Source organism: Protopterus annectens, chromosome 1.part2, assembly GCF_019279795.1.
Source record: "Protopterus annectens isolate FY-2018-M chromosome 1.part2, PAN1.0, whole genome shotgun sequence".
NCBI classification, from domain to species: domain Eukaryota; kingdom Metazoa; phylum Chordata; order Ceratodontiformes; family Protopteridae; genus Protopterus; species Protopterus annectens.
This window is the reverse complement of record NC_056727.1, coordinates 37,095,350-37,110,713: the sequence shown is the minus strand read 5'-3', so window position 1 is coordinate 37,110,713 and position 15,364 is coordinate 37,095,350.

Genomic DNA, 15,364 nt, shown 5'->3' with positions numbered 1-15,364 from the left:
AGTGAGGGATGTGCACATTGTGAGGATAACTGGTACACACACAGTAAAGTACAATTTCCCTTAAGAGCACTCAAAGATCACAGTCAGTCTGGGGCTGGTTTCTCACTTTTTCTCCAGATCCCCAATAACACTCCCCACTGGCACAGCTATTGGGTTAAGATCTCAGCCAAGGGGTCAAGTCAAAACCTCCAGCACCCTCGCTGTCCAACCAGTGCTTCATGTCCCTGTCCAAGTAGCTGACAAGCACACACACTCTTCAAGATTTGATTTATATACAAACATGCAGGCACTCCTGGAGAAGGCTGACACAGGTTCATTAGCTATGCCCCCTTCTGCTCACACTATAAGGTAGTACCAGATGCCATCAACCACTCTTTATCAGCTACTATAAGGCCCTTCCCAAAGGGTTACCAATTCTCCTGTAAAATGTTACTGTTATCCAAATGGTAAGTGCAACCAAAACTAAAGCGATTTAGGAGTGGCCTATACAGTGTCATCAAATATATATGCAAGTACTCTAAGAGCTTAAATATCTCTAAACAAACCAGACACAATTAAAAGGTTTGCATATATTTAATAATACATTTTAAAAGTACAAGACAATATTCAATAACTCAACACAGTGACAACGGAGTTCAGAATCACAGGAAATACTTTAAAACAACATTGGAGGACTGTCTCACATCAATACAGAAAACATCTAAACTAATCTTACTATATTTCTATCTATCCCTAAGAGATAGTATGCCCCTAAATGACTTACGTTCAGAGGAAGACAAGTGCTGATGAGAGGATGTTGTCAGATTCAAAGACAAATACAAAATGCACAGACTCACTCTCTGAGAAAGTTCTTAAAATACTATCAAACATTTCTGTTGGGTTATGTGAGATTACAACATTCTTTGTCACCTTTGCCTTCAGTTCCCAGGCTAACAGAAACTTAAAATTTAGCACCTCTGTGTCAAAAATACTTATCCCTCAGAAGTTTGCCTGGAACTGGAAGTTGTAAAACAGTTAAACACTTTTACCTTTGAAACCTGTAATTATTTCTGTTTCTAGACAATAGAAAGAATTTCTAGCTGCAGACAATCTGTCTCCTTGCTGAGATAAACACCATCATAAAACTCTTTGCTTTTCTTGAGGGTTTGCAAGTTAACTCTGTATGTTCCAGCCTTTACCATCAAAACATACATTTGAATGCACTTATAGTTTATACACATTTCTCCTCTATCCCAGCAGGGTACACTGTGGTTACATTTTTGAAGCTCAGTATAAAACATACAGTACAACACACACTTCTGCACCAGTAGTTTAATATACACATAACACACAGTCTTCATACATTTGTAAGACAAGCATATAAATGACATATAATTATTTACAAAATTCCAACTAGCTGGGCTAACAGTCTTCACACAAGGTGCTATAGAACCTGTACCACAACAGTTTGTGGGAAAAAGGCTCTATTCAAGACTTTTTCTGGTTCCAAGAAAAGAAAGAAAATGGAGATCTCTACTGGATCTGTCCTCTCTCAACACTTTTCTCAAGGTCCCATCTTTCAAGATGCTGTCCCTCCAAACTTTTCTGCCCTTTATTCTCTAGAAGCCTTTCATGTGTCATTTGAGCTACAGGATGCCTACTTCTACATTCCAAGTCACACTTCCTTCAAAAAATTGTAGAGGTTTTTCCACTTCATACTTCCCTGTTTTGCCTTTTGCACTTTTGACATCACCAAGGGTTTTCACAAAGTCTGTAGTTCTAGTCATATCTTTCTGCAGGACTCAGGAAATTCAAATGTTCCATCAGATGGATGCTCTATCAGTTGAAGCACCCACTCCACAAATCCTTTTGCTCCATCATAGCTTCACTGTATCCCTAATCCAGTCCAGCACCTGGAGTTGACAATCAACTTCAAGAAATAAATCTGTACTGGAATCAAACCAAAACATATTATTCTTGGGTGGCAGATTGAACAACAAACTCATGTAGGCTATCCTGCCTCTAGACAAAGTACAAAGTCTCATGAGCTACTTCCAGTCTCTTCTACCCCTTCAGATTTGCAGTACATGACAAATCCTCAAGCCCATGGGGTTCATGGCTGCAACCATGCCTATGCTCACCTTTGCCAGGCTCCATATGAGAAAGATCTAGTGGCAACTGAAATCCATTTGGTGTCAGCACTCACATCCTCTGAACATGCAGATTCCTCTTCTCCTCTGCTAAAAGAAAGAAATCCAGTGGGATATATCACATATAAACCTCAAACCATACCTTCCTTTCAAACTGTAGACACTGCAACAGCAGTTGCACTCATATATTTCAGATGGTGGTTGCCAGGTTGCCATGGATAGGCTACTTTGAGAGCCCAGAATCAGTGGTCACCAAACTTGAAGTCAGAACATATTAACCTGAAGGAGATGCAAGCACTAATGCAGGTCCTGTAGACCTTCTCACCCTTCTGGGTGCAAAGACCTCCCAAGATCATCACAGACAGCACCAAACCGATATGGAGAATAAAGAAACAGAGGACAACCAGACCTTACCAGCTTTGCATGTTATTTCTTATGACATTGAATCAGACCACAAAAGCAAACCTGTCCTTCAAGCCATTTACATTCTCTCACAGTGCAATGTCCTGGCAGACTTTCTAAGCCTCCATCCACAGCAGACAACTTCCTCTTTTCTGCTACAGGATTTCTTGTCCTCAAGAATAGAAAATGGACACCATATCATTCCATTAGAAAGTGAGTTTCCTATATGCCTTCATTCCAGTTCCTCTAAGATCCAGTGGAACAAACTATAGATTCTATATGTGACTCAGTTTTGGCCAATGCATCATCTGTTTCCCATTATTTACCACCTAGCCTGGGGTCATCACCACATGCTACTCTCAAAAATGGACTTACTGACACAATAGAAAGATTCTCTTCTTCACCACAGTCTGTTATCTCTAACCTGATCTTTTATAGGATTCTGATCCCTCTCAGACCCCAGTATTTTCAGGATGTGTTTCAGGTTCTCCAGGAGGCAATGAAACCTGCTACCTGGAAATATTCCATAATAAAATGGAAAATATTTTCTGTTTGGTGTCATGTTCATAAACAAGACTCTATGCAGATAGGTGCTCCCTTTTCCTGTTATATATGTCTGAGCTTCTAAATGCTGACTTGGCATACTCCTCAATCAAGGCACATCTGTCATCCAGTTCTCTTTGCTTACCTCTTAACCCCTTTCTGATCTCTAAACTAGAGTTAAAACTGTTTCTGAAATGTATTCTCACCTAAAACATCCTAGGAAAGATATTTCACTTACCTATAACTTAATGATGTTCTGGAAAAAACTGACTCTTCTTCCTTTAGAGCCAACAGACTCTGCTTCTCTCAAATTTTGCACTTAGAAAACCATCCTCCTAGTTGCTCTTACCTCATAAAGATGAGTCTCTGAGCTACAGATCCATATGATCACCCTACCCTTCCTCATCTCCTTTAGGAACAGAGTTTATTTGAGGCTGAGTCCCTCTGTAATGCCTAAAGTGATAAATGAGGCACCCCACAATGAGGATATTGCTCTCCCTACCTTCTTTCCTAATCCAAAAAAATGGAGAGAGAGCACTGCAATCACTGGATGCACATAGATAGCTCAGATTGTACTTTGACTATCAAGACTGAACAGTTTTTTGTCTTCTTCCAAGAAATCAGAAAAGTAGCCCTGTTTCAAAGCAAACTACTGTTAACTGGATTTATAAATTCATCTTCTTCTGTTGCACACATCATGGCAAGTCTTCATCTTCACAAGTGAAGGCACATTACACTAGGGCAATTCCTTCTTCAGTAGTTTTTTACTAAGCTGAAGATTTGAGGGTCATCCTAGAAACAGCTGCTTTGTCCTTTGTGCATAATTTTACAAATATTAGAGAGTAAATGCCTTTCCCAAATCCCTAGATGCCTAAGCCAGTTCAGTCCTCTGTGGACTGTTTGACAGTTCTCTTATATCTTATTCAAACTTTCTTTATACTACCTGAGCTTTGGTAGTCACCCAAAAGTTTGGAATACTGCAACACTGATCTAAAGAAGGAGATGGTACAGTTGTGTTACAACTTACCATAACACAGATATCCTCCTGATCACTGCTATAGCATTCCTCAACACCCTGCATTCTCTACTCTCTAGATTCATTTAAATCTTTCAGAGTCCGAGGAGGGAAACATTTTCTGTGTTCCTCTTCCTAACTGACCTATTAGTCCAGCTTCCTCAGATGTCTACAGACATCCTGGCTTGGAGACAGTTTGATATTTTATGTGATATTTTATGTTCATGCATCCACTTATGTACCCTTACACCTGTAAGCTTATGGCTCTATGGAAGGTTTTGGCATTGGTACCCCAGCTGGATGTCACAATTTTCTGGTAAGTTAATAGAACAGTTTGGAGTACTGCAACAGTAATCAGTAGGACATTTACTGTGATGGTAAGTTCTTACACAGCTTCTTTAGTGTCAATATACTAAAGTTTATTTTACCTTCAGTAGCTCTATGTGTAGATATGTATATATATATATATATATATATATATATATATATATATATATATATATATATATATACACACACACACACACACACACACACACACACACACACACACACACACACACACACACACACACACACACACACACACACATATATATATATATATATATATATATATATATATATATATATATATATATATATATATATATATATATATATACATATATATGCATATTGAATATATATATATATATATATATATATATATATATATATATATATATATATGTATACAATATCTCTATCTATCTTTATATACATAAACAGATATAGATGTATCTCTCTCTGTTTCTGCAGATAGCTATGGATAGATATATAAAATTAGAAAAAGAGAGAGAGCGAGAGATTAAGGGAGAGCATGTATGCAGTAGTGATTCATAAGTTCATAGAAAGTTACTATGCAGATGGCCCTATAGCCCTTACAAGCCTAGCCATATTTATCCCGAATTGCCCTAATTGTCCTTGGTTAGGTGAGTGAATTTTGCAGAGGGTCTATGGTAGTTAAAACCGACTGCCTCTGTCCAGCAGGGACATGGGTACCATCCCAGGAGCGAATTTATGGTCACCCATCCATTAATCTAGGTTGTGTTTGAAGAGGGGCAGGGAGGGGCTTTGTTTCATGTGAACTGGAAGTTTGTTCCAGAGAAGTGGCAGTCCCTGGGAAATGTATATATCACTCCAGCATGTCTTGTTCATTTCAGAGGCTAGGTTAAAATCCCTGGAGTGAGTGACCCTCCTGCAGTTTGATTTATGAATGTGTAGCATTTCCATCTGGGCCAGCTCAGAGACTGCCCCGTGATCTATAAAATATAGAGTTTGTTCTTTGCAGATGCTCTGCATTCACTGGTTGATACTGTCTACTTTGTTAACTCATCTTTTCCAAAACCAATTGCCACTTGTTTGTGGGGGTTTAGTGTAATAGTTCAGGTGTTTATCTTACAACTGTAAGGTACAGAGTTTGATAATCACCTTTGGGAAGTATTGCTAAGCTTCCCAAAAAAGGCCTCCTAGAATCATTAGTCTAGTTATCATCAGTCAGGGTATTGTGTATATTGTCACCATCTCTCTCAATTCAGTGCCACACTCCTGCCTTCTTTGATACTCATGTCTGACTGTCACAGATCTTCTCTCACACAATCCATCCACATCTTTGCTGGACATCTTAATTTCCTCTTACCTTCTTCCTCTCTGCCCCAAATCTTCACCAGATTGTCTTTTGGTTTTCTGCACATGTGTCTGAACCACCATAATCTGTTCTTTTTGATCTTTTCTGCAATTGGAGCTAATTTGGGATCTGCTCTTATGTGTTCATTTCTTTATCTGCCCCAGAGTGTGCATCCTACCACCCTTCTCATGCACTTCATTTACAGTAAAGGGCAGATCCTGCCTTTTGAACCTGGTTGACTTTTTCAAAACAGTCACTAGAGCCATTGATGAGGGCAAAGCAATCCATACAGCCTACCTGGACTTGGCTACAGCCTTCGACACAATACCCCACTCAGGCATCATAGATAAGCTCAACAGCTTAAATGTAAACCCTTATGTCACTAGATGGGTTGCAAACTGGCTAAAGGACAGAACCCATAAAGTTAAAATCACTGGAGCAATGTCAGACTCAAAGCCAGTCATATGTGATGTCCCACAGGGATCTGTCCTGGGACCCCTCTTGTTCGGCATTTATTTCTCAGATGTTAAAGCAAACAAGGGAGGGTTGTGGCTGACAAAGTTCGCAGATGACTGCAAACTAGGCGCCATAGTCAATACACCAGCGGACACATACATCCTACAAAAAGGCCTCACAGAAATGGACAACTGGTGCCGGAGTCATGGCCTTAAATTAAATGCCAAAAAATGTATAGTCATCCCCTTTGGGAAAAACAAAGCACACACAAATTATCACATAGACAGCAACCCACTGAGTATGGAAAAAGTAATCAGAGACCTAGGGACCCAAGTCAACAGCAACCTCTCATTTGACAGACACGTTGCCAAAGTGGTTAGAAAGACATTCTACCTTGCACACCTTATCATGAAGGGATTCACATCCACATCCAAGGATGTCATTGTACCCCTATACTCCTTCCTCATCAGACCCATGATTGAGTACAATTCCCCATTTGGTATGTACCTCACCCGGCATTTGCAACAGCTGGAGAGACCACAAAAGTACCTCACCAAGAGGATCAATGGTCTCCAACATATGTCTTATTCTGCCAGACTAAAGAAACTCCAGCTCTATTCAGTAGCATACCGCCTGCTCAGAGGTGATCTGTGCCTGACGTACAAGGCCATGTCCAATCAGGAACTGATGGACATGCTCCACCTCAAAAAATCCAAATCCATCAGAAACACGAGAGCTAAAGACTTAAACCTCGACACAAGTATGAATAGGACATGCTGGAGGGATAGATTCATAACCCAGAGGCTTCCCATGCTCTGGAACAAAATCCCAGTTCATGTTAGGCAGAGCCCCTCACTAACTCTCTTCAAGAGAAATCTTGATGAGTGGATGAGAGATCGTAAGTTTACCCCAGGGGTCACATCTGTGTCACTACTAGACAGGGGCACAGTAAACTAATTCTATTATATAAGGGGACCTTCACTGTTTCACTACTAGACAGAGGCACAGTATTCTAAATCTATTCTGTGCATTTTTGTACCATTTCATGGGGTGGCGAAAGCCACATCACTATGGCTAGGCTTACAAATGCCCCAGGGCAGATAGCCTAGTACTAAACTATGAAACTATGAAACTATCACCTCTAGCTTCTTCATCTGCTCTGCCTTTATTGCAGAGGTTTCTGTACCATACAGTAGTACTGGTCTCACCACTGTCTTGTACACCTTACTTTTCAGCTTCTTTGGCATTCTTCTGTCATAGACTAGACCTGAGACTCTATGCCAGTTGGCTGCATCGCCTCTGATTCTAGATTTGAGCTCTTCATTTAGACTTCCCTTCTCCTCAACTATCCCTCCCAGATACTTGAAGCTATTTACCCATTCCACTATCTTCCATTGTATCTCAATTCTCAACTTCTTCTGATTTCTCCAATTTGCTGACATTACCACGGTCTTATCTGTGCTTAGTTTCATCCCATGTGCCTTCAGTTTTGCATTCCATTCCCCTATCCCTTGCTGAAGTTCTTCCTCAGAGTCTGCCTGTAATGCCATATCATCTGCATACAGTCATTTTATTGACCTGTCCCCTCCAACCTGTTTGCTGATGTAATTCATCACCAGTATGAACAGCAGTGTGCTTAGAGCTGAACCCTGGTGCTCACCCACTCCCACTGGAACCCCCTTTTTGAGGCCAAACAGTGTTTGTACTTGAGTCATTGGGTCCTTGTTCATAGTCTGCACTAATTCTACCAATGTTTCTGGAACTTTGAACCACCACACTACTGAAAGACAGGAGGAAGGAAAGAGGAAATGAGGACGGCTAGCAAAGAGATTAGCTTTCTTGGCACCTTATCATATGCTTTCTCCAAGTCTAGGAATGCCCAGTTGGACTCTTGTCTCATCTCTAGCTTCTTCTCAACTATCTTTCTCACTGCAAACATCAGGTCAGTTGTGCTGTATCTTGATCTGAATCAGAACTCCTCATCTCCCATCTTACATTCTGCTACTCTGTGTCTCTGTTTATCATTCATCCTCTCCAGAACTTTTGTGCAATGTGATGGAAGTTTGATGCCTCTGTACTGCCCACAGTTGTGGATGTACCCTTTGTTCTTGTACACTGGCATGCATATTCAAAATAACACATTAGTACACATGGCATGAACATTTAAAATAACACAAACAAAACCCACAAAAAATTGCGGCTACTATATAGACATAAATTCCTCTCCCTCCCTTCTAAACAAGCATTAGCTCTATCATACCTTCTACCTTCGCTAACTTCTGGTGCTTCCTTATTAACTTATCTGCAGTCTTCCTTAATGACAAAATTAGAAACACGTTGCAATAAGATTGCAAAATTTGCTACAAATAGTCACCACTCCACTTATCATTGTATTGCCCTAAAGCAACTACAATGGCTTGAACTTCGCCATTATCTTCTCCTCCTCCAACTCACAACATCTCATAAACTTATATATAAACCTCAGGACTGTCCAACACTCAGCTCCCTATTTAGCCTGTACACTCCAACTTGTCCTTTACGCTCTGAAGACCAATACTTTCTCCATGTACATAAACCCAAACTAACTGCAGATCAATTCTTACACTCCTGGAGAAATTCCAAAATTTGGAATAATCTTCCAGCATCGATATATCTTCAACTGAGACCTTCTTACTTCAAAAGTGCACTGCACTGTCACTTCTCTTCCATGTGGATTTGTAAATGCTCAATTCCCTCCTCAGCCATGATGTAAACTCAATCTTTCCAGCTCATTTACTCACAAATCTATCACCATTTCCCACTCTCATTCTACTTTGCCAAACTGCCTTCTCCTGTGTTGTGTGACTGTCTACTAACTTTTATTAAACCTCACGCACCTACTTCTCTGACTTCCCCACTTCTAATTCCCTTACCTTTATGCCATCATAAACTCTTACCCTATGCCTTCTCACTAAACTTTCCTTTCATGTTCCCACTTCTTGATCAAATAAAGATTCAATTGATACACTCCTTTACTTTTGAGTACAACAGCTTGTTATTCTCTACTGCCAAATACCACTGTTTTATGCTTTGTATGATGTACTAGATTTCTTTATTGAATCATACTTTATAATATGAAATTTTTCTTTTTTGTTTTTCCAATAAATTTATGTATCTTCTGTAATTTTATTCACTACATTTTAGGATACTTTTTATGCAAAATATGTTCGAATTTTGTTATGTTTTATATTCTTTGTGGAGCTTTTCTCCCCAAGCCTCCAATGAAAATGGGCTTGTCTGGCCCTGTGGACTTTCCGGGTAAATGCATATCAATCAATCAATCAATCAATCAATCAATATGTTTATTCTCCAGTCATCTGGAATACACCTTTCTCTCCACACTGCTATGAGTACCCTCAGGAACAATTTCCCCCCTATCTCACCCAGCATCATTCTCATATCTGTCATGACCTCATCTGATCCTGTTTTCCCTGACTTTATTTTCTTTAGTGCTATTCTTACTTCTTCTATGGTGGGCTCCTCTTCTTCTCTCATTGTAGGCTGTATCTGAGGCAGTACAGCTTCTGTGGGATTTTCTTTATTCAGAAGTTGCTGGAAATACTCCTTCCATCTGCCTTTATGTCCTGTGGATTGGTGAGCAGTTTGTTGCTGGCATTCCTTATGAATGGTGTCTGACTATCTTCTTTATTTTTCTGTCTTTGCCTTGCAACCTGATATAGTTTCTTTGTACCACTTACTGAGTCACTTTGGTAGAGTGCCTCCGATGCACTATTCTTTGCTATTGCAACTCCTTTCTTAGCTTCTTTGTTAGCCAACCAGTACTCTTTCCTAGCCTGGTCAGTCTTTTCTATCTCCCATTTTTTTCTGGCACTCTTTTCTTTTGATTACTTCCTGGACTTTTAAATTCCACCACCACCTTTCCTTATGTACCTTATTTCCATACCTGACTCGGCCACATATCTTTTCTGTAGTGGCAGCTGTTTTGAGGCGCTGCCATTCTTCTTCACCTCCATCGATTTCCTCCTCTTCTTGGGGATCTAGAGCCCCGAGTAACTCCATGAACTGCTGAACATTCTCTCCAGTCAACTTGCAGGCCTTTAGCTTAGTCTCTGTTGACCTTAGAGCCTTCTCGGACCACTACCTGCAGGTGATTGTGGCTACCAGTAGTTTAATCTGTGGGCCAGCTGTTTCACTGGGGATGACTTTGCAATCATGGATTCTACCCCAGTGCTTTTCCCTTATAGAAGAAGTCTACCTGAGTTGCATGTTGGCCACTCTTGTATGTGATCTTGTGACTGTCTCTCTTTCTGAACCATGTGTTGGCTACTATCAAGCCATTTGCAAGACAAAAGTCTAGAATGGTTTCTCCTTTATTCCTGTTGTCCCACCCATGTGGACCCAGGCAGTCCTCTGTTTGTCTGTCCCTATATGTGCATTGAAGTCACCCATTATCAACACAAATTCATGTTGTCCTGCTTCATCTAGTAGGTTCTTCAACTGCTGTCTGAATGCACTCTCTTCCTCACTACCACAACCCTGCTGTGGGGCATAGGCTGAGATTATGAATACTGCCCTTTCATTACACTCGAGTCCAATTGCCACGAGTCTATCATTAATTCTGATATCCCTCACTGCCTTCAGAAGCCTCTCTCACACTACAATTTCCTCACCATTTCTAGCCTGTCCCCATCCTAAGTGGTAGACTCTGGATTCCAAGCCAAGTGGCTTTGTTGCACTGCCCTTCCATCTTGTCTCTCAGATACATAAAATGTCCAGCCTCCTCCATATCGTCATGTCATCTACTTCCAAGCTGCATCCTGTCAGTGAACTTAAGTTAAGTGTAGCAATTCTCAGTGCATGTTTGGCAGGTTGATTGGTTTAAAGTCCAGCTTTCACTCAACAAAGATATCCCAGGTAACCCAGGCAACTAGACACCGGTCAGCCAGTAGCTTATTGACCCGGTGCAACTGGGCTTTATGGTGGGCAAACACTGGTCAATGGTGGCACATACACTCCTACCACATTAACATGGGTCCCTGGCATAGGTCAGGTCCTCAACCCACTTATCACCAGTAACTACCCATGCTCATTTGCAGTCTGTGATCCATGTTCTCCTATATTGAGGATACTGCACACCACAATAGATGCTCAAGTTGGTCTGTACAACTCTTCCCCTATAAGGCACCATGTAGAGTCTGTGCTGCTGCCAACAGCTATATTCATTTCTGAGTTTTGAGATGGAAAAACACAGCATTTTTTTTGCAGTTGGGAGGAAACCCACAGAGATACAGGGAGAACATGCAAACTCCAAACAAGCATTGGTCAGAGGTCAGGATCACACCTTGTACCTTTTGCATGGGAGGCAAAGATCTTTATCATTATACCATCTGGTCTCTCCAAACACTAGCCTAGTAATCATCTAAAAACATTAGTGGGAGGTTGACATAATGGTTAAGGTGCAAGGTTTGATTCTCACATGGGGTAATTGGCTACATTTAAAATGGCCCAAAAGGGCAGTTAGCTTAGTACAAACCTATGATCTTCCAAGAAAATTTGCAAAAATCCAGTTTGATTCCATCCCACGTGCAACAGAACAGTGTGTATGTCAGACATATTAGTTAAGTCTCTTTATGCATGCACTTCTGTCACCACCTCCTCCCTTACAATAACCCTCAAGTCTCCCGCTTGGTCACCCTGCTGAACGATTCATTTCTTCCTGATGTTATAGCCCACGGGACTATTCATTCCACTGGGATACATGAGTCATGTACCAAAGGTGGTACATCTTGGCCACTTTGGTGTCATACAGGGATAAAACATTAACTATGGCCCAGCTGATCTGGATTCAATTAGCAGCTCGAGTGACTGACAAAGTAGAAGGGAAGGATGGGCATGCTTGTCTGGGGAGAGGGGGGCTCACTGAGAGGAGGCATAGCCCAAAGAGGGTGGCTTGCTACCCTTGGACATGACCAGTGAGTGTAGGTGGCAGGAAGAGGAAAGTGGTTAGGACATATAACACACAGAAAAAAATCAGCAGACAGAAGAAAAGACAGACCCCTGAAGATGCCTTTAAAATCCGCAACCATCCTCAGCAACAGCAGAGTAAGGCTAAGGGGAGTAAAAGGATGGCCGGTTGACCTGGCATGGCTGTAGTGTACTGAGATATGGGACGGTAATATAGAAGTCGGAGGGACAAAAAAAAGCAGCAAAACCTTCTGTATTATTATTATTGTTTATTTTATTTTTTTAATCCATGCACTTGATTCCCTAAGCCTGGCTGTAGATATTTCCTTGGTGGCCTTCATAAATGGAGCACCATGAAATACCAACAAGTCATCCTGGTCCTCCCCATGAATAAGCCAGTGATACGAGCAAGATGGAGAAGCTGGCAGTTAATTCTCTTCTCTAGCATCATCTATGTGACAGTCCTTCTAAGAGCCCAGGCTACTAGTCAAACATGGGTTATTAGTGCAAAAGTCAGGGCTTCATCTCTCTCACTTTGCTAAAGGAGCTGGAAAGATCGCCAAAAGATATAACATGTTTTCCTGTTAGTTTGATATAATATTATTTGGACTGTCCTGTGAATTTATACTCCAAATAGTTTGCATTTTTGGTTTCCGGTACTCTACTCTACTTTGAAACTGGCACCCCATATAGTCATATACCACATGTAAGCGGTTTACACAGATGGCTTAATTTTATGCTGTGATGTTTTCTTATACTGCATGCAAGAATGCGTCAGTGTCTTTAAAGTTTTCTAGGCATGTTTGCCAATATTGTTCCCTTTCTCTCTTTCTCTCTCTCTGTAATTGTGGAATGCTATTTTTTTTAACTTGTGTGATTCTCAGTGTCATTAGCGTATAGTTAAACTTTTTGTAGAACGAGTACATTTAATGCATTATACTTGCATTATTAAAGTTTGAAATGCAGTGTGAATGTTTGCTATACTGACATAATTTTGCCATGTAGGAGGCAGTTACCTACACAATGAAGCACATTATAAGATGACCTTCATACATTGAACCAAGCACTGTAAAGAAGGCATCTCATGTGCTAAATTTGGCAGATGACCATTACATGTACAGATTTTTATCATTTCCCTCAGTGAATAAGTGGTACTATTGGTAGCACCTCAGGACACAATCCATTTTAATGTCATAGTGTACAGCTTATGTAATGCACATAAGGCATAGTGCTCCTTGATGCTAGGAAGCAGGAAACACCAGAGGCTAGCATTGTCAGCTATACATTTATATATAAAATAGAGCACTTTAGGGAATGACTTTATTGTAATTTATGAGGGCACAGCCTAGAGTGACTATGCACTGCCCATATAAAATTCAGGGAGTAGTTTATTGTATGTACTCAACCTCATTTTCATGGTGCAACAGGTAGCACACTCACTTTTTATGCAGAAGTCTGTATGTTCCATTCCCATGCCAGGTAAATTAATTTCTGACACTGCAGAGCAGCATAAAGGTGGAGGGGCTGCTACATTCCTTAGTGGGTCATGCTTAAGACGAGATGTTAAAAAGATGCCCCATCTGCCTGAGTAGCCTGTAGCTCAGGCAGATGTAAAAGTTTCTATGTCACACATCAAAAAGAGTATGGAAGTTCCCCAATGCCCTGGCCAAATTTCCCTGTAAGGTATATATACCTCCTCGGGTCTCCCTCCGGAAAGAGGCTGATAGCCTAATGGGACTAACCAGGTCAATGAAGGATAAATAAATACATTATAGCCTTTGCATTGCTCTGGTTAAGGAACACTGAAACACAATAATATGGTCAGGTCTTATGTGTCAAAAATATTTAAAAAATGATTTGTTCAGAGTCATATATTCTCAGGCAGTAATAGTGGTAGGCATGTTATGACTAGAGGCCAAGAAACCAAAGCATCACATACCATTGCCACATCTATGTTATTTTGATGCTATAAGTGGGCATCTTTGTAGAAGTACATAACGTATTGGGGATACATGTGAGCTGTAATGTAACACTATGCATTCAGTGGTGCTAAGATCCATTGTCTAGAAGAATACATGGTATGTCATGAAGTCAATGGCTGTATGGAGATAGACCACTGTTGTCTGAACTACTACACAGAACTGAGGAACTCTTTTCTGGAGGAAGCTGAATGCTATTGCCTATATTTCTATGCATGCCAATAACTATTCTTTTGCATATCACTGATGTTTTGGACTATGATACCAGTGTGGAACTACAAAGAATACTGCCACATTAAGAAACTTCATAGGTGAGTACTGATGAAGGCAAAACTAACATTGCATTTGAGAGGTTAACAGGCAAAATGATTATTGTTAAGTGATGTGTTTTTGTGTGTGTGCATGTGTGAGTGTGTGTGTGTATGTGTGTGTTTGTGTGTGTGTGCGCATGCGCGCGCGCACACATCATGTGTAGTTTTATTTTATGAGTGTCCTTGGGGACATTCGTGTTGTTATTGTAGTAAAAGAGTAGCTGCAGCTTTTGAAAGAAGCATTATGTAAGACTTCAGTTTTTTTAAGTCTATGCAAATGTTTATTTTGTGTAGACAGCACACAAACCAGTTAACATTTTGACAGATTATTAATTGATAAATGAATTGTAGTACTTTTAATTATTATACATTTTTAAATGACATATCTAAATTAGTGATCTTCTTTAGAAGTGATGCATATTTTAATTGTTTATAATACCTGAAAACATTTAGTGCAGCACAAATCGGCAGATGGTTATGCACATCTGTTAAATCTAAATGCAGAGATGTGTGTGTGTGTGTGTGTGTGTGTGTGTGTGTGTGTGTGTGTGTGTGTGTGTGTGTGTGTGTGTGTGTGTGTGTATGTCCTTGTGTATCTGTTTTATCCTTCACAAAATTTTACTAACAGCATGTTAATGGATACTGCCTTTTCCTCAGCAGTACATTGCCTGCAACCTCTTTTTTTTAAGTATAATTACCCTCTGTAGAAAAAAAAAGCCCACTGGTACAGGAGACCAAGTACCTCCAGAAATTGATCTTTAAGTAATAAATACATTATATCATTACATAAACACATAATTGAAATAGCTATAAGTCTAATCTATTAACAGTGTTTATAATGAAAGTTGGATGGTGTATAAAGTGAAGATGAAACCATCCAAGTTATGAATAATTTA